The sequence below is a fragment of the Phocoena phocoena genome, chromosome 6, assembly GCF_963924675.1.
Source record: "Phocoena phocoena chromosome 6, mPhoPho1.1, whole genome shotgun sequence".
Classification (NCBI taxonomy): Eukaryota; Metazoa; Chordata; class Mammalia; order Artiodactyla; family Phocoenidae; genus Phocoena; species Phocoena phocoena.
Genome location: NC_089224.1, coordinates 20,290,101 through 20,310,597, shown reverse-complemented (window position 1 = coordinate 20,310,597; position 20,497 = coordinate 20,290,101).

Here is a 20,497-nt window from a genome sequence, read left to right as displayed (position 1 = left end):
GAAGAGGAGGTACACCTTGAGTAGGGATGCAAGTCCAACCTGCCATGTGATCTCCACAGACACCATAGAATACAGGAGAAGGGCTTGTTACCACCCAATATGAATGAAAGTCCCAATTCCTCACTCTGCCTTGTCTGACACCACTTCAGTGGGAAGTTGGAACACCTTATTGGCCTGTCAAGGGTGCAAGTCTAGGCTCTCCACTCAGCCAGCTGTGAGTGTGGAGGTGGGGTCACAGCTTTTTCTGTGGTCTCTGGATGGAACAGAGCAGTCATTGTCTAAAAGTTTTCTGTCTTGCTAGGCTGCCCCTTTCCTGGTTCTTTGACTAGAGGGAGTAGTCTTTTGGGAGAACCTTTTTTGTCCTGTATACATTGGTGTTTACAGGTTGCTGGCCTTCTTCAATATTCAGTCTGAGCATACATGAAGGGAAAAGAAACCCCAGGGAACTCACTATGGTGTCATTCCTTGGGTCCAAAGATCCCCAAACAGTCTGCTTTCTTCCCTCTACCAAGTAGAGTATTCTTATGTTGGTTTTACATATGATGTCTAGGGTTTTTAGTTGTACTTACAGTGAAGAATAAGGAAATGTACATCTACGCCATTTCCCTAGAAGTAGAAGTCTCTAATAGTATGTTTTGCTTCTGGTAAGGAAAAGCAATCTCTATTTTTCCTTATTTTTCAAAACTTTATTGATGTTTTGCTCTTTCAGAAAATGTTTGGGATAAACTTGTTAAATTCTCTCTCAAAATTCCCACTGGGGTTACATTAAATGTAGGGTGACTCTATGATGCAATCATTTATAATTTATAGTAACTAAACTGTAAATAATCCATGGTCTCATATCAGAGCTATTAAACACCTTAGGTTAACATATCAGCCCTGGATACTTAATTAATATTCCAAGATCAGAGGCCTTCTACTTTGTACATAATAGTTTAGTCATGAAGTTTTGCCTCAATATCTTTCCTCATCAGTAATTTTTCTTTTCTACCACACCACTCTACTCTGTGACAGAAAATTCAGTTTTTCCCAATTTTCCACCATAGTGGTAGAGTTATGAACTCCTGAAAGTATGTACTATGCTAACTGGGTCATTTGGTCTAGGCTTTCTCATCTTACTGCTTTTAAATGAGAAGTCTTTAAGTTGATCATTGCATGGGCTGTCCCTCTCGGTAACGAATCTATAAACTCTGGCTTTCACTTACTTGGTCTCCTTCTTGAGAAAGCAGACCAAGATTTTAAAAACTAGAGCAAACTGGAGTTTTCTGATTGTATTACATGTCTTGTGTTTGTTTTCTATTGGTTCCATAAATATAGCAAATCACTCGACAGAGATTTTTCTACTGCATTTCCTGAGCTCCGAGGAGGAATGTTTTCTTTCACTTGCCTTTTCTGCAAGAATGTGACAGCAAGAAGAAGGAGGTGGTGATATTAAAACAAGTAGTATGACTGCAAGTTGCAGAAGAAACAGTTTTGGACAGATGTCAGAACGAAGAATTTCTGGTCAGGAGGGTAATTTTTATGTAAGAGAGTATGTTATAAATCACAGTAAAATAAGAAGGAGGAGTAGTATCTAAGGCAAAGTGGGACTTTTAAACTCAACCAAAAGCACTGAAGACTTTTTAATTAAGGCCATCCTTACCATCAAAAATATGTCATAGTGTTTATGGGTCTCTCTTTTTCTTCTCCCACCATGCATTCCATCTCCGGGACTCGTGGTTACAACTGGAGTAAAGTCTAGCCAGAGAAAATCATTTCACACTGACATGTAACATGGCCAGAATTTACAACGCTTAATTTCACTCCTTTTTGTTTAAAGGTAAAATGTAAACATTCCCAAAAGAGTTCTCTTTTTTCCTTACTGGAAAAGGATAAAAGAATTTGATGGGGAGGGTGAAGTGCTGGGGGAGAAGGAGGAAGCCATCTTTTGTGATTCAATTACATAGATTTAGTGACAATAGGCTTTCCTATTGTACATAGTGTACAGATGCACTTAACTTACTGGTAAATGCATTCAATTAAATTTGACTGGTTGAGCTCCCAAAGTCTCAAGAGAAAATTTATTGGCTCCTTTGCTTCAAAATTCTTTTGAAGTAAAATCTTGTGAAAAGCGTTTTACTTAAGTGGGTGTTATGAGCCGAACTGTGCTCTCCGCCGCCCCCCCGCACCGCCCCCCACCCCCTGCCACCAAATTTATATGTTGAAGTCCTAATCCCTAGTAGCTAAGAATGTGACTGTATGCAGAGACAGGGTCTTTTCTGAGGTAATTAAGTTAAAATGAGGTCATATGGCTGGGCGCTAATCCAATATGACTAGTGTCCTTATAAGACGAGGAAATTAGGACCCAAATAGGTACAGAGGGAAGACCATGTGAAGACAGAAAACATCCATCTACAAGCCAAGGAGATACCAGCCCTGCTGACACCTGGATCTCAGACTCCCAGCCTGCAGGACTGTGAGAAATAAATGTCTGCTGTGTGAGCCAGCAGTCTGTGGCACTTCACCATGACCACCCCAGCTGACTAGCACACGGAGTTATACCACCTTGGCGATGATGCGGCAAACCTCTTCTATGAATATCAGTTATAGTCAAAGAACAAAATGTAAAGCAAGAGATAAGACAGGCCTGAGATGTGGCAATATATTCTCCTGGAGAATATATTCAGGAAAACCTCCCGGCTCCTCCTGGCATGAGTGTGACCAGGTCATTCTTGTGCTTAAAAAACCTCAAGGACTCTTCCCACTGCTGAGGGTCACGTCCAACTCCTGATCCTGGCTCTCCTGGCTGCAGAGTCTCTCTGCTCCCTTCTCCAGACTTGCCTTTCTGGCTGCTGCATCCCAACTGCGCTCACCTTCTTTCCCCCTCACACCTTGGAGTCTTTGCTTGAGCTGGTCCGAAGCAGCGGCAGGCTCTCCCACCCTGTCTGGATAATTCCTCCTCTTTCTGAGAAGTCCAGTTCTAACTCTGGACTACTGGTCACTTTTTGTCCCGCAGACCCCCAGAGCTCCCTCTGTCACTAACTTTCCTGCACCCTGTGCTTGTTGATGGACTGCCTCCCTGCGAGGCTGCAAGCTCCAGAGAACACAGCCCCTGTTTGGTTGCTGCATTCTAAATAAGTATCTAGCAGAGTCACCTGGATAATTATTAAATACCCCTACACAATATTTGATGAGTAATTAAAAAAATAGTCTGTAAGTCTCTGTATGCTTCCAGAAAAGCAATGGAATAAAGGGTTTAAAATATTCAACTATATTCCCACTGCCCCACTTATGAATTTTAGTAAGCTGTTTCCTCTTACACCCTAATAAGCATATAGGAAAGATCTCCTGAGGCAAAGGACTAGATGGAAATGAGGTCTATTTATCCTTTGGGCTATATTATTAAACTTGTCTCAAAATTTAAACCATCAATATGGACTGGGCAGTTTCTAAATATGAACTAAATGCTGGTAACACAGGCCTTACCTTCAATATGCTAGATAAAGAGGTGGGTGTTGGTACCCCATCAAGTATTGTTGAGACAAAAACATCTGGATAGTTTCCCAGAGAAAGGAGTGCTAAGCCACCTATTCTGGAAAAGGAGTGGTTAGAAGTCCATCCATGGTCGAATCTGGGAGCTCAAAAAGTGTTCTGGGTAAGTCATTCAGCTAAACAAGGGTTTAAAGCTAATTTAACAACATCACTTAGACTCTTTAGTAACCAAAGTAACTACTTAGTAAGTAATCCACAGCCTCATATGAAAGTGACTAAAAAGCTGAGGGCAACATATCACATCCAGATACTTGATAAAGACCATGGTCAGAGGCCTCTTACTTCACACCTAACAAGTTAATCATAAGGTTCTTCTACCCCAATCCAAAGGACAGCTTGTGGTTTTATTACAACTAAAATTAGTGTAATTCAATTCATAGTGTTTGGCTCATCATTGTATTATGACCTCTGTTTGCTCTGGCAAGCACATGGGTTTAATGAAAAAGAGACTCCATCTCCTGGTAAATTTCTAAATGTCCTAGAACTGACTAATTGTAGTTATGTACTGCCAGAGGAGGGAGTGGCCAGCATCAGCTTTCCTGGCAGCCCAAACAACTTACTGAATTGGATGAATTAGGAAAGGCAGTTGCTCTCCCTTTAGCTTTGTAGGAAAGGTCTATCTTTGGCTTTTCCTCCTACTAAATAGCCCCTTGCCTGGAACCCTACAGAAACCAGAGTTCAGATCTACTTAGTTTAGATGGGTATAAACTACAAAAACGTACATTTCAAATCCTATTGGCTTAAGTTGAAACCCAATTCATCTAATATTTTCTAGGGTTAGTGCTTTAAAATGGCATAGAAATCATTTACAACAACAGCGAGCCCTGTGACACCCTCCTTCCCCTCTCCCCTCGTGCCCAACTAACTCATCACGTGCATCCCACAAAGGCACCAGCACCCACCTCCGGGGTGTGCCACTACTACTCCCCACCCACCTTCCTCCCACAACAGGGGTAGATCTGACCACAGGTGTGGACATCTGTACCATGGAGGCCACAGGTCACATGGTTCGTTAGATTGCACTGTCCAAAATGAGTTTTGAGTTCATCTCCGTTGCTTTGTGGTTCACTCTTGTTGCCTTTTATATAAAGGAAACAAGCCATACCAACGAAAGTTCTCCAAGGAGGTCTTTGCCCCCTTCTATCCTTCCCGCGTTTATGTGGGGGACAAGGCTAGTCTAGGACCCTGGTGGGAGCAGCCTCGGGTATTAAATCTGCCCTCAATCCTTCCCTTTCTTTAGAATATTTTCATTCTCTGGATCTGTTTCCTCTAATTTGGGAGAAGCATCATAATAGTACCTCCCTCACAAGGATGTTATAAGATTAATGAGGCGAAGTAAGTCATTTAAAGTCACAGAGTAAGCACTCCGTAAATGCGAAATCTTATCCCTGGTTACCTTCATTCACCAGGAAAATCACAGATTTGTAAAAAGCCTTTCAGCTTCTCCCATTTCCCTCCTCGTAGCTGGTACAGAGGTTTCTAAATCGCTATTAGAAATTAAGCATGTGCGAGCGCTTCTCCTTACACTAAATAATTCACAGATGAAGAATCGGCCATAATGAGACCACCATCTGTATTAATTGTGAGAAAATAAGCTCTCCGAAGAGCCCAGGATGCCAGGAGTAAATACAGACATTTCTAAGGAAAACCAGACAGTTGACAAGAACTCAAGCGCCACCTACAGCCGACGGAGGGAGGCGCAGGAGACGGGAGAAGCAGGACTAAGCTTCACCAACTGAAATCCCTGTAGTGGGAAGTGATCAGTGTAGATAAAAGAGAATTTCAATAATTTTACTAAAAATTTAGACAGATAGATGATAGATAGACGGATGATGATAGATAGATAGATGATAGATAGATAGATAGATAATAGATATATATGTATGTGTATATATACATATGTGTGTATGTGTTTTTAAATTGTTTTCAGTAGAGCAGGCCTGCCCCCAGCACTGCCACTCAATCTCCCTCCAACCTTGGGCAATCACTAAACTCTAAAAGTCAGCTTCCCCACTTGTAAAACGCGAGTGACACCACTTGCTTAACAGGCTATTTTAATGATTCAGGGAGATGTAGATAAAATGCTTACCACAGAGTCTGAGACAGAGAATGAGGTAACAGTAAGAAGAATATGACGACAAACGTTTGTTCATTTGCCTACTTATTCAGCAAATATGTATCGGGCCTGCTGAGTGCCAGGCCCTCACTGGAAGCTAGGAACACACAGTGAACTGGAAAGAGCCAGCCCCTCGCTCCTCAAACTGTCAGCTTGGCTCAAGTACTCTGACTTTGAGAGCATGTAGAATGCAGGCAGGAGAAGTAGAAATGTTATATATTTTAGAGCCACTTCTAAGGTGGGAGAAAGTTAATATAAACATTCTCATACCTCTCATCTGGAGAAATACAAACTCGGTGGAATTGGTTGGAACACTCCAACCAACTTTATGCACTAGCCAGAGAAGTGACTTTCAGGAAGAATCTGTAAGTTAATGTATTAGTTTTTTATGGCTACAAAACAACCACCATGTTACTACCTGGCAGCTAGAAGACAACACACATTAACTATCTCAGTTTCTCTGGGCCAGGAATCCAGGCATTCTGAGCTGGGTCCTTGCCTAGGAGTCACAGGCTATATGTAGTCAGCACGGTGACCAGGGACAAGTTCTCTTCAGACGCATGATTGGGGAAGCTCCCTTGGGCTGTGGGCAGGGTTTGCTTCCTTGCAGTTGTAGGACTCACAGCAGCTTGCTTCTTCAAAGCTAGCAATGGCAAGAGAGACTAGAGCAAGTCTGCAAGCAACAAGAGTCTTATACAATGTGCCCTCATCACAGTGACATCCCACCACCTTGGCCAGATTTCAGCTGAAGCAAGCCTGAGGTCTTGCCCGTGCTCAGAGGGAGGGGATCACACAGAGTTGTGCACACCAGTAGGTGGGATCATGGGGGGAGGGGCACTTAGGTCTGTCCACCACAGTGGACATCACAGTGGTCATCACATCTCTTTCCCAAAATATATAAAGTAAAAAAAGGAAAAACAGCAATTATCTTAAGTACATAATATTTCAGAAAACAAAACTAGGACTAATCCAAGATATACCATCCATCTGATCACAATAATTACCCCGTGTCAATTCTGAAGACTGGGCACATGGCTCAACAATTCAGAAGTCTGCAGTGCTGAGCTTCATGACTAAGTTAAGAAATGCTGGGAAGTTCCAAAAGAATAATAGATGATAAATGAATAAGAGTACACATGACACAATTCCTTAAGACTGCATTACCCTACCCTATGTATTAAGAAAAAAATAATCTCATTTTACAGATAAAAGTAAGCTGCTTAGAAATCAAATCTTTGCTGATGGATTGCCTAGGCGTGTGACCCCCTGAGTGTCCAAATTCCTTCTGAGATTGCAATCAGGAGTGAGGGAAAAGAGCACTGGTGATGTGGCCTTACAAGCAACTCAGAGGCACAACAAAAAGATGACATTCCTCTGTCTTATGCTCTACAGTGAAGAAAGTACTCTGGAAACAGACTTCTTCTGATGTTACCCATACGTATACGTGTTATCCATACATATGATATACTGTGCTACAGAAGCGGCACTTCATTAGAGAATATATGAATCTGGACATTAAAAGATGGATCTGGGCTTAATAATGCCACCAAGAACTTGTCTCTTTGAGTCTTTCAGCTCCATCTTCACATTGCTGATTCAACATAAAATGGCTTCTATTTTGATCTCAAAATTCTTGAGAGCAGTTCCTGGGGCTCCACGCTTTTTTGATCACATTCATCAGGGAGGATGAGAGGAGAGTCTTTCTCCCAGCATTTCTGGCAAGCCCTTAAGCTGGTTGGTCTAGTTTAGAATACATGCCCATCCCTGAACTGATTTCACTGTGACTGCTTAGCCCAGGGCCATTGCTCCACTCCTGAAGCCAAGCGCAGAGCCAGCTTCTCTAGAACCACGTGGATTTCCAAACTGAAGCTCAGGGATAGTGGGAAGGAGAGGTGGGGAATGGATGCTGGGGAAACAGCCAACAATTATTTCCTAAAATGCAGAAGCAAGGTTACAGGTAGCTGGCAAGTTGTGCTTGTATATCTGACATATTTCTCCCAACTGCCTCTGGGGTGGACACAGCAGAACAAGGAGCTGGTGGATCCGAGGCCACATGTTAGATCAGGGGCTCCATAGGAGAAAGGAAATACATGGTAGGATGGTTCTGAAGGAATCAACAGCAGAGGTGTCCTTTTTTTTTTTTTTTTTTTTTTTTTTTTTGCGGTACGCGGGCCTCTCACCGTTGTGGCCTCTCCCGTCGCAGATCTCAGGCATCGGACGTGCAGGCTCAGCGGCCATGGCTCACGGGCCCAGCCTCTCAGCAGCATGTGGGATCCTCCCGGACCGGGGCACGAACTCACGTCCCCTGCATCGGCAGGTAGACTCTCAACCACTGCACCACCAGGGAAGCCCCAGCAGAGGGGTCTTGCCTTGCCTGGAGATCTGGAGCAAAGACCAGGCGTCCACCATCCCCTGATGCTCAGCCAGCAGGGACCAGCGAACTACCATGGGAGGGATCGCATCTCAGAAGCTGCCTTCTCCTACAGGATCTTCATGGGGTGCCCATCCATCTGGGCAGGGAGTCTCCTGGAGAGCCGAAATCGATCCTGTCTCTGTTGTGGGGACAGAGCTACTCCTACCCCTGGGAAGATAGGAGAGCTTAGTGGTTTGCCCCGTGCGTGGCAGTTTGTCGACTGCCACCCGATGAGACCAGAAGTTTTTTGCCTTCTAGCGCACACAGGTTTGTCGTTGCTTACGAGTTTCTTGCAGTTCTTCCTGACGGTTGATGAGATGCAGTCATGAGACGTAGAAGAGGGAGGAAAGGAGATACTCACCGCCGAGGTCTCAACCACCAGGCGGAGGAAGCCAAGATGGCAACCATGTCAAACTGGTGCCTCCCACTTGGGCAGACTGAACTGGAAGAATCAGGTGAGAACGTTATCCACACTCTGGTAAGAATCCTCAAGGAACTTCACCAAAAGCATAAAATGAATTTGCAAAGACATGATTTTCAAAATTCAATACAGGAATGTTCATGTATTTGTTCGGATCTTCCATAAAAGACCAAGCAGAATGACTATCTCAGAACATAAAGCAAAAATACAAAGAGGGAAATCATGAGAAAGATAAGAGACTCAGAGGACAGACTCCAGGAGATGGAACGTGTGACAAGAAAGAAAGAATTCGAGAAGCAAAAGGAAACGTGGAGAAGAGCTATTTAAGCAAACAGGAAAAAATTCTCTGATCTGAATGAAGAATCAGACCAACAGCTGCAGGGCTGATTCGTCCTAAGCAATATTAATACTCATATTTTTTAAAACAGACACATGCTCAGCATTATGGGTTGAATTGTGTCCCCTACAAATTTATATGTTAAAGTCCTGACTCCAAGAACCTCAGAATGTGACCTTACTTGGAAATAGGGTCATTGCAGATGTAACCTAAGTTAATTATGAGGTCATAGGGCAGTAGGGTGAGCCAATATGACTGGTATCCTCAGGAAAAGGGAAAATTTGGACCCAGATACAGATACAAATGGAGGGAAGATGATGTGAAGACAGAGGGAAAAGAAGGCCACCTAGAAGCCAAGGGGAGAGACCTAGAACAGATCCTTTCCTCACGGCTCTCAGAAGGAAGCAACCCTGCCACCACCTTGATCTCAGACTTCCAGCCTCCAGAAGTGTGAGGAAATGAATTCTTGTTGAAGGACCAACCCAGCCTGTGGCACTTTGTGTTGGCAGCTGTAGAAAACCAATACATATGGCTCTAGTCTGAGGAAATTGGTGAATTAGAAGAACAAGGGAAAAAATCTTAGAAGCATCCAGAAAGAAAAAAATTATTAAAAGAAAAAAGAGCATCAGAGTAGCATACAACTTGTCTCCGTGGACTGAGAGACTTTTTTAAAGGATTCGTTGACCACAGCCATGGTCCTTCACTTCTTCCAGTTTGCCCTTGACCCCTCTGCCTCTCCACCCACACATCCGTGGAGACCTCCTCTGGCGGTGGCCTCACAGACTGCGCACAGTGAGAGGCCAGGGGGGCCTCAGCAGCAGAATTCGGCACGGTCATCCTTTCAGTCCTTCTCCCACCTTCATGACACTCCTCCATCTCTTCTCTGGAACCCTTAACCAATGGGGTGCTCCAGGGATCACCTCAGTCTCTTCCATTTTTAATCTACGCTCCCTCTAGCGTCATGGCTTGGGGTGCCATCTGTGTGCTGTTGGCTCCCAAATGTATATTTCCAGCCCAGAATCCGCCCCCACCCCCAATTCCAAGCTTGAATGTCTAACTGCCTCGGTCAACACCTCCAACAGAATATCCATCAGGCATGTGTCTACACCGGGGTCCCTAGGAGACACAGCAGGAGGCAACAATGGAGACAGGGGTGAAGCAAGAGCAGGCATGAGACAGCAAGAGACTGAGCTAGCACTGCTGGCTCCACGTCCAATCACTTGGGAACATCTGCAGATATGTCTCAGGACACATCTCTGGGACCTCAGGAGAATCTGTCTGCAGGGGAGAATGCAAACTATGAGTCTGCCAGCACCCATCTCCCCCAGTTGCTGTATCCTCCCAGCATGTGGTAACGTCCCTGCTCATAGGGGCTGCATATGTGTGGTCAGCTCTGCAGCGACAGGGAAGCTCCAGGGCAGGTCCCAGTGGCACCTGGTATGGCTCTGCAGCTGGGCAGACCCCATACAGAGGGTCCTTAGGACCACGGATGGGGAAGGACAGGCGGAGGAGGGTCCCGGGAGACTAGAGTGGAACAGGACACTTCAAACTCCAGCTCACTGACATCCCATCTCAGTCAACAGCAACTCCATCCTTGCCAAAGCCAAACATCTCACCCGATTATTCCATTTCTAGCCTGCTGTCCAGCAGCCAGCCAAAGAGAGCAGTAACAACCCCACACGCACCTGTTTTGCTCCTGAATCTGGGGTAGACTGGGTTCGGGTCTCCCACGCAGTTGCAGTCACGTGGTTGTTGAGGCTGAGGTCATCGCATGTCTGGTGACTGGCCTGTATGGGTTTCCAGTTAAATTAATATTAAGTAACTGATGGAGAGAAAATAAGTTGGCCAAAATCTCTGTGGCCAAGGACCCCTGGGTGTGGCTCATTCCCTGGGGACCTGCCCTGCACAGACCCGCGCCGTCCCCCGGGGGCCAACTGTCTCGGAGCCCTGAGAGGTCCTTCAGCCAAGCATCCCTCTGGCCGGCAAGTGGGTAGGTCCTGCAGCATGGGGATGGGGTGGGGTGCCGCCCCCGAGAGGAGTCCTGCGCCCCCCACGCAGTTCCCGGCCCTGAGAACATTTCGCACGTGCCCCCTCCCCATGACCCCATGCCCTGATTGCACCTCCCTGTGGGAAGATCTCCAGTGGGGATCCCATGCCCTCAGATGTCACCCCAGGGGTTGAAGCCCGGCCTGGCCACGACACCCTCCTGTTCCCACTCCCCAGGCACATGTCATGGCCCTGGTTCCAACACCTGCTTCCTACTACCCTGCACTTTGGGTTGTTTGATTTCCCGGGGCCTCAGTTTCCCCAATTGCAAAGTGGGAAAAATACGACCTCCCTGTGCGGATTTTGGGGAGAGCGAGGTGAGATAACACAACAGTTTCTCCTCAGAAGCTCATCCTGTCTCACCCTTTTCCTGTCTCTCTACTCCACCCCAATTTCATCAGTTTCCTAGTAAAAATGGTGTAGATACCCTGACTCTTTGGTTCAGGGCCTGATCCATACCTGGTTGGGGCGCTGAGGAGGCAGGGCACTGGGTAGAAAGAAGAAAAGTAAATTTAAAAAAACTTAAAGAAAGTCTGATTTAACCCAAGTGTAATTTAGTTTCTCCATGAGAAAAAATAATATTGAAGAGCATGATGTGCTATGAGCAATTTTATCAGACAGGCTCCATAACATGGGCTGAACAAACTGTCCAACACTAAAAGTATGTCCATTAAATTTTGTTACCAGGAAAAAGAGATAGGTGATACTTATGTTTCATAGGGCAATGTTTACTTGACCTATCCCCTCACTCCTAAGAATAATCTTTCCTTAGGAACCAGCGTTTGTGCAAGAAAGGGAGGGGAGGAAACTTGCTCCTTGGCCTCTGATTTTCTTAAACCCAGGCAGGCCTGTATTTAAGGTTCTCCTAGGTCACCCTTCTCCCTATTACTTAACCGGATTGTTTCTGTGATAGAGGCAGAAAGAAGCGAAACGCTGTCTTGTGTGTCCTGGAGACCATCCTGCCTGCTGCTGTGGCTCTGTTACAGGATGTTACAATCACTAAAGCTGTGGGTGGGGGAATCAGTGGGAATCAACAGCTACAAACTTGCTTCTGACAAAAGAAAGAAAAAACCCAGACTTTTGTGGGCATGATTGTTTCAAAACTTCATTCCTTCTCCGTTGTGGAAAGGCCAATAAACAGTGAAATGATGGTGCCCACAGGGAAGGCAGACATCCAGGCGTGGGCAGTCTACTGGCAGGGCACAGTGGCAGAATGCATATCCATGGACAGTGGGGTTCCAGGCCTCAGTGAGTCTGATTTTCTCACCAGGTAAGAAATGAAGTCAATTCTCAATGCCTTTGACATCAGAAGATGATGGCCATCTTTAGATTTCTGGGATTGTGGTCAGATGGTCAGAGAATAGAGCCTGTGACATCTCTCCTTTGGGAATTGTATTCAGGTTGACTTTGTTGTCAAGCACATGGATTGATCACTGCAATGTGCCCTAAGATGACACATTGCATAGGGAACAAAGTTTTCAAGTCTATTCCCTCAAGCTTGGGATTGTGCTACTAACATCCTCCTGTGTTTTCTTATGTTTTCCTGACTTGCTCTTTCCGTTTCTAAAAGACGCATTTACGGGCTTCCCTGGTGGCGCAGTGGTTGAGAGTCAGCCTGCCGATGCAGGGGACGCGGGTTCGTGCCCTGGTCTGGGAAGATCCCACGTGCCGCGGAGCGGCTGGGCCCGTGAGCCATGGCCGCTGAGCCTGCGTGTCCAGAGCCTGTGCTCCACAACGGGAAAGGCCACAGCAGTGAGAGGCCCGCGTATTGCAAAAAAAACAAAAAAACAAAAAAAGATGCATTTACTATTCCCACAATGGCTGTTTATTCCTGGGACTTGTTGCTCTGTGTACTTATCTGCCATGCCTGGTGTATACACATCTGTGGCTTCCCTGACATTTTCCACGGACCCCCTCATTTTCTCTTTGAGTTCTTTTGGCCTTAACTCCCACTGTATTTCACATTCACAGTGACCCCAGTCTCTTTTCCTTTGTGTTTTTATTCAATCTTTTTGACCTCAGACAATCACTTCACCTTGCAGTGGGGAAGGCTGAGTGGGCTGAGGATCACTGCCCAAGGAACACAGTGGACACTCCTGCCTGTGTTTGGATGATCACCTGCCTTTTAGCAACATAAGTCACCGAGGGGATAACTTCTGAAGGAACGCCAGCATTCAACATGCGCCCCATCTCCTATATCAGTACAGGCATTCTACATTTTAATCAGAATGAAGACTAATATAGACATTTTCCCTTGGTGTGGGGAGGTCACTCTGAAAATCTCAATACTTTAATTTCAAGGCATTTGTCCTAGTCTTGTTTCAACAATGCGTGTGCATTTGAATTCACACAGATCTTGACCAAGACCTCTGGCCATGGAGCCTTGTGAATGACAGCTTTATTACTTGGCAGTGCTTCAAGTCAAGAAGAGAGGGGTTTCTGGTGAAATGTGAAAATTTGTTCCCCAGGTTCCATCCCTACGCATAGATATTGTGAAAAGGCAATCAGTGTGGGGTAGAAGAAAGCAGAAGGGTGTCAGAATAGACCAGACTGGAGAGGCGAAGGAAAGTGGACCCAGAGAAAAGGGGGGGAGGACACACAGATCATGTAGCTCAACAAGAGCCCTGCGGGGGATGGTGAGGCAGCCACTCACCTAGGGCTTCTCCCCACCACGCGTGGTGGCCAGTCACAATTTTGTGCACGAGAGTGTTCTCTGCATTCTTATAATTGCATTTAGAAATAGCTTAGTACTAAAAAAATCTAGAGTTGGACAATCTCACTAGAAATTTGCCATGAGGATTTTTAGAAAGAAAATCAGTCACTAGGCAAAGAATGACATTCCTGGAGGTGAATGGAGTTGCACGTGCAATGCGTGAGTGTGCGCACATGTGCATGTGTGGTATCAGGCCACCTAAGAGACTCAAAGCCAATGGGGAGGGGAAGGGAGAGAGGGAAGGATGGTGCAGGGGAGACAGCAGACACTTTGAATTATGAAATTTGGGAAAGGAGTTTTAGGAGGCCTTCTTGCTACTTTCCATGTCATCCTTTCTCTTGATTTCCTCCCCCTGTGTGCTGGAACACATCCTGAAGTGACTTCTTAGTAAAGGTTACAAATTAGATTAATGCTCTGGGTCCTCACTACAGTCTGTCCTGACACTTGATGGGAAGAGAAGTCTTTAGACACCTTACCGAGGGCCATGCTGGGCATCGTAGGGAAAATGGCCTCATCTGCATTCTATTGTCTACAGCGATTCCATTCTATGATCCTGCCCAGCAAAGCCTAAAAGTCACCCAGCACCCCACCCCCCGCCCCCCACCTACTCTAGCTGGGGACACAGCAGTGAATAAAACAGAGGAGAAAACCCCTGCCCTGGGACTTGACCTCCTGAGACCCTGCCTTTGCAGGTGGGTAATGAAGGCACCTGGGGCACAATTTTCTCCATTGATTTAGATTTAGATTTATGCCCCCCGCCTTTAAATTGGTGCACCAAACAGCTGTCCTGCCCTTTTTTCTGACTGTGGACTAAAATTATGTTTAGGCAAAGAGAGATAAGGATCTCAATGGATTAATTAATTAGAATTCGTTTTCTAGTGGCCTCTAGTGGCATTTGTCAGAGTTACACCACGTCTGTTTGGGGGCTGAGGACTGAGAGAGGCTGAGGACACCCCCAGGCTGGAACCTGCTCCCAGCTCAGCTGCCCTGGGGGGCACAGAGTTCTGATCTAAGGACGTAACATTCTTGCACAGCTAATCATGTGGGGGAATATGGACTTCTTGTCCCCATAAAAATCAAATGAATCACCACCTGTTTCTCCCACTCTCCATGATCCTGAGATGCTAACCTCGTGAACAGGAAATTCACACTGTTCAGAGGGATGCAATTTTTTAGTAGTGAGAGTGTATTTCTCTGTTTTTCGTTATTCTCTCTTGCATAAGCCTATGTTGCTATACCTGCATGGTTTTGTTTCCAGTTAAAGAGGATGAAAAAACCATTGCTGGCCACAAGAAAAGGAACCTTGAAGACTTAGATCATTCTTGGTCACAGTATTTTTTAGAGGCACATTTGGTGAGTAAAGACCAGATTTCTTAAACTACCCACTCCTGCCAAGGAATCTCCCCTCCCCATGCTGTGTTTTCGTCAGAGAACTGAGCATCACAGACGTTAGAGAATGTAGTTGGTTGCTGGGTTTATCTACATGGTTCTCTGCCTGATCCCTGCAGCAGGGGCACAGCAGGCTTCCATCAGCATTTGTCAACAAATTAATCTAATGATCTCCCCTTGGATCAGTTTGGAGAGTAAGTATCTCCTTGTGATTTCTGTGGCCCAATCAGTAACATTGCACATTTGCATTTGCAACAGAGTGTTTCACCCACAACTAAATCCATAACTGCTATTCTAAATAGCTGTGTTAACTGCAGTATAGCAAAAAGCAGAACTTCTCTAATAAACACTCTAGTTTCCTTGCACATTTCAGGTTTTTATGCTAATTTGGCAAAAAATGCCCCCAAGGTATAATCAAGTTAATAAAATTTATTGAGAATACAATCTATGCAATGAATATTCATCTTTATAGCACCTACATAATCAACCTCTTATCAGATCACCGTACCTCATAAAGTGAACATGGCAGATTGTGTTTCGTAGGGAAAGCTGACTACAAATTGGCACTTGCCCTCTACCTCGACAAGGATTAAATCGTGAGCCACTGTAGCAGCTGAGCTTCAACGCCCGCTGAAAGGAGTTCAGGGTGGAGATCAGGAATGAGACACTCTGTGCTCTGGGAAAAACTGGAAGCACAGGTCTTCAGATAGTTAGATGTTTTCAGGAGAAGATTTTATGAGTCCAACTCTTGCATCTCCTCGTATCCAGAAAAGCACTAAAATCACTAACGGTGACGTCCGCTCCTCCTGAGGAGCGCCAAGCCTCACCCCAAATGTGTGCTTGACTGCATGTGCTCCCCCTTCACTAAAATCACATATAACACTGACCTCCCCCCTACCTCTTTGGAGCAGTTTCTCAGGGCTCTCTGAGATGCTGTCTCCTGGGTTATAGTCCTCTTTTTGCCCCAAATAAAAGTTAACTCATAACTCCCATGTTGTGTGTGTGTGGTTTTTTTTTTTAGTTGACTGGAAGAAATGTGACATTTCTTATGTTAAGGAAATCCATACTGAAAGAGCTATTTTAAGGAACTAGAAATTTACCCTTATGGAATAATAATCAAAATTTGAAGAACATTTATCTGAAGGAAAAAAGGAGGGCTTCCCTGGTGGCACAGTGGTTAAGAATCCACCTGCCAATGCCGGGGACACAGGTTAGGGTTCGGGAAGATCCCACATGTTGCGGAGCAAATAAGCCCAGGCGCCACAGCTACCGAGCCTGCGCTCTAGAGCCCTCGAACCACAACTACTGAGCTCATGTGCTGCAACTACCAGAGCCTGCACACCTAGAGCCTGTGCTCTTACAAGAGAAGCTATTGCAATGAGAAGCCCATGCACCGCAATGAAGAATAGCCCCTGCTGGCCACAACTAGAGAAAGCCTGTGGACAGCAACGAAGACCCAACGCAGCCCAAAATAAACAAACAAATAAATAAATAAAATTGAAAAAAAAAAAAAAGGAAAAAAGGTGGTTGCTCTCCCTGGTGAGACACTAGCCTGGCAGATGGAGCCTTCAGGAAGCCAAGTCTCCTCCACCCGCTCCAGGGATGTTGTGGGGTTCAGAGAGAATAACTATTATGTTGCAGGATCCTGTGAGCCCCTGTAGACTTGAAAAAGCAACAATATTGCTATTTACTCTGAAAAAACATAGAACCAGTTTGCGCTCCCACTGGGCTAGGGAGACATTGTTCCTGGTTCTCTGTGTTGCTGTTTCTTCTTGATGTGCACTGTTGAAACAGCATGAGAAAGTAGGAAGGCAGTTGGTGGTACAGTACCCTGCCACCACCGCTCCATCTCACCTGGACCAAAGCAGTGGAGCCGGGGTGCAAGTGGGAAAGGCGGGTGTTGATGAGTGAGTGCAAGCAGGGGGACCCCTGGGTTCTGGGGGAGGTCACAACTAGAGAAAGCCTGCGGGCAGCAACGAAGACCCAACACAGCCCCAAATAAGTAAACAAATAAATAAATAAAATTGAAAAAAAAAAAGGAATAAAAGTGGTTGCTCAGTCTGCAGGCAGCATCTCTCCACCTCCCACCCAGAGAAGAACTGCATCCTGGGAGGAGCAGGGCACTAGGCACACAGTGGGTGGTCTCAGAAGAGAAGCCGTAAAGACGGCCTCTTTTTCTTATCTTTCTTCATCACAGATGAACCCCTTGGCATTTGGATCCTTTCTCTGAATGTAGGGTTTTAATGCAGAAAATAAAAGACTCAAATTACGGAGAAAACATCTATATTGAAATTATCAAAATATTGAAAAAGAAATTGTAATATATGTGCTTCTCTATTAACTCGGTAGCAAGATTTTGCAGCAGGCCCCATAATGGGTGTCACCTTGGAGTAGTGATGTGGCATTTGCAATGTGATGTGAAAAGAACTCATGGTGAGCAGCCATGAGCACGCTGAACACGTTTGGGGTTTATTCCTACATTTGCAGTAAGAGGAAATGCTACATTTCAGTTAGAGGTTAGTGAAAATGAACATGTACTTTTCCCCACCCACATTCACAGGCAGATCTAGGAGGTCTTGGGCACCAGGGTATGGCCCTGCCAACATGTTCCGAGCCCCAGGAAATGTTGAGATCTCCAGATGGAGGTAAAGCCTCCAAAGAAACACTCCAGCCACACAAGCTCTAGAAGACAGGGGGTACCAACCCTGCCAGTGTGCCCATGATGGAGGAGGCATTTCTGTCCGTTGTTAGTTGTGAACGCTGGGACCCAATCTAGTGATGCTTGTGTGATCCTCTTCAGTTGACACAGCTGGGCTCTGCCCGAGGCCTCATTGCACAGAAAATACTGCTACCCATGGAAGACTTAGCCTGTTATTACAGTGTTTCTCATTTAATAAACTTCTTCCTGAGGAAGTGGGGATGGTGTTTCCTATCTCATTCACCACTGAATTTAGCTAATGGTACAAGTTCAAGAAATATTTGTTGAATGGCTATAAGAACAATTAAGTGAAGGGCATCTGGTGAGATTTGATGAACAATTCGTAAAACTTGTCTGCAACCTCGATCTTTTCATGTAAGTAATGTCTTCTTTTGATAGTCTTAAAAGTTGATGGCTCTAATGAAAACAAATCACATGATAGCAAGTATTGGAGAACATGTGGAGAAGCTGGAGTCCTCATTCATTGCTGGAGGGAAGGTAAAATTGTGCAACCACTTTGGAAAATAGTTTGGAAATTTCTTAAAGAGATCAATGATTTTTGCATATGACCCAGCAATTTCACTTCTAGGAATCTACCCAAGAGAATGAAAATATATGTCCACATACAAACATATGCAATGTTCATAGTAGCAGTATTCATAATAGCCCCCAAATGAAAAAATCCAAATCCATCAAGGGACGAATGAGCTTCTGATGCGTGCTACAACTTGGATGAACCTTGAAAACATTCTGCTAAGTGAAAGAAGCCAGAAGCAAAATGCTACATATTGTATAATTCCACTTATACGAAATGTCCAGAAAAAGCAAATCCATTCAGACAGAAGACAGAGCAGATTGCCCAGGGCTGAGGAAGTGATGAAAATGTTGTAAAATTAGACTGGGGTGAAGGCAACACACTTCACAAATTTACTAAAATAAAAAAATCACTGAATTGTACACTTCGGATGGGTGAATTTTACGGAAGTCAATTATAGCACAGTTAAGCTGCTAAAGAAAAAAAGCAGTGGCTCAGTCTTCTCTAAGATAACCAGTGGAGACTAAGTGACCTCCAAGATCTCTACCTGAAGGAAAGGAAAGTGCCTTCTCTGGGGCCCCTGTTACAAAATGCTGGGGGTCCTCCGGGGTTAGATGCATGAGTGTGCAGTGCATAAGAGACTGGAAACAAGATAGTGGCCAGATGTGCAAGGACTCATGGCTGGCCTTTCAGGTGGTCTATCTGCAGGTTAGAATGCCCGGCTATTCCCAGCCTGTAAATCGTCAGACTCTCTGACTAATGTAGTGCTGTGGCTAAAGTACACCTTTGCATTATTTGTGGGAAAATCTGGCCATCAAATTGAGACTGGAAGTCAGCTAGCAGGAGGATGCTTCCTGAACACAAAAACCACCTTTCAGGCGATTTGCATGTTAGTCTCTTCAGTCTTTTCCTTGGGCTCCTGTAGACTAATTTGAATTATTCTGCATGTTTCAAAGTAATGGTGAATTTCCCTAAAAAATTCTATGGTTCTACATTATTAGTTTAGACTAGCTTTCCCCCAAACTGCTTTAGTGCAGTTTTCTAGTAAAGATCCCATGGTGAGGAGACAATCAAAATATAAAATGCAGCAAAAACTGACAATAAGATGACTGTTTAAACCTGTTCAACATGGAACTGTCACAAATGGGGGCCACAGGAGCACAGGGAGGGGCCGGGCTGCCTCTCCCTCCCCTGAATTCTCCTTCACCTGTCTGGACACTGTCTCCCTTCCCATTTTCCATCTAGACCTGAGAAATACTGTTAATATCACCTGAACTTAGCTCCCTGGTGGATGCAGTCGTGACCTGGGTTGGGGTGGGGGGTGAGTTGTCCTTCTGCGGTGGGAGGAGTTTTAATTGCCATGGGGGGGTTGTTGTTGTTGCCATCGTGGGCCAGGGTGTGCGTGTGTGTGTGTGTGTGTGTAGCAGTTGCCATCCTGGGCCAGGGTGTGTGTGTGTGTGTGTGTGTGTGTGTGTGTGTGGCACTTGCCATCCTGGGCCAGGGTGTGTGTGTGTTTGTGTCTGTGTTTGGCAGTTGCCTCCTGGGCCAGGGTGTGTGTGTGTGTCACTTGCCATCCTGGGCCAGGGTGTGTGTGTGCGTGTGTGGCAGTTGCCATCCTGGGGCAGGGGGCGGGTGTTGTAGTTGCCTTCTGGAATTCCAAAGAAGTGGTCATTTGGCCCCATTTCTCGCCTGGGTACTTGCATATTTCCCCGACACCTTCCAACACACAAGGGCTGGTTTTGAGTCTACGGCTCTGTCTGGGGGCAATATTTTCCACTAAAACCTCAGCTCTTCAGACTGGGAAAGAGAATAAACAGGACAAATTAGTGAAAAAACAATACTAATGAGTTAAAAATGTTGACTTGCCCTGTCTTTCAAATAACACACATTAGAGCTGAACCACGTGTGTTGGTCATAGCCCCCGCTCGTCCACCTCACCCCAGCAGCCCTCCAGAGCCCTGTGGGCAGGCACTGTGGTGACCTCTGCCCCCCTTACAACTCCTGCCCTCACTTGCTCGCAGGGCCACTGCTAGGAAAGAACTCCTCCAGCAGACAAGCTCCCATCCACTGACAAGCAAAGACCCCCAAGATACAGTTATGTGATAAAAGAGTACAGCAGAAAGCAATTTGTAGGGAAGGTTACCTCTTAACGTTTAAAAAATGGGATAAATATAAGAACACATTGGCAAGTATTCTTAGATATGCGTTAAAAAACTGAGAGGATCCACAGTAATACATTTGGAGGTGGGATAGCTGGGGATGGACGAGGAACTTCCCACTGTGACTCTGAACTATAGG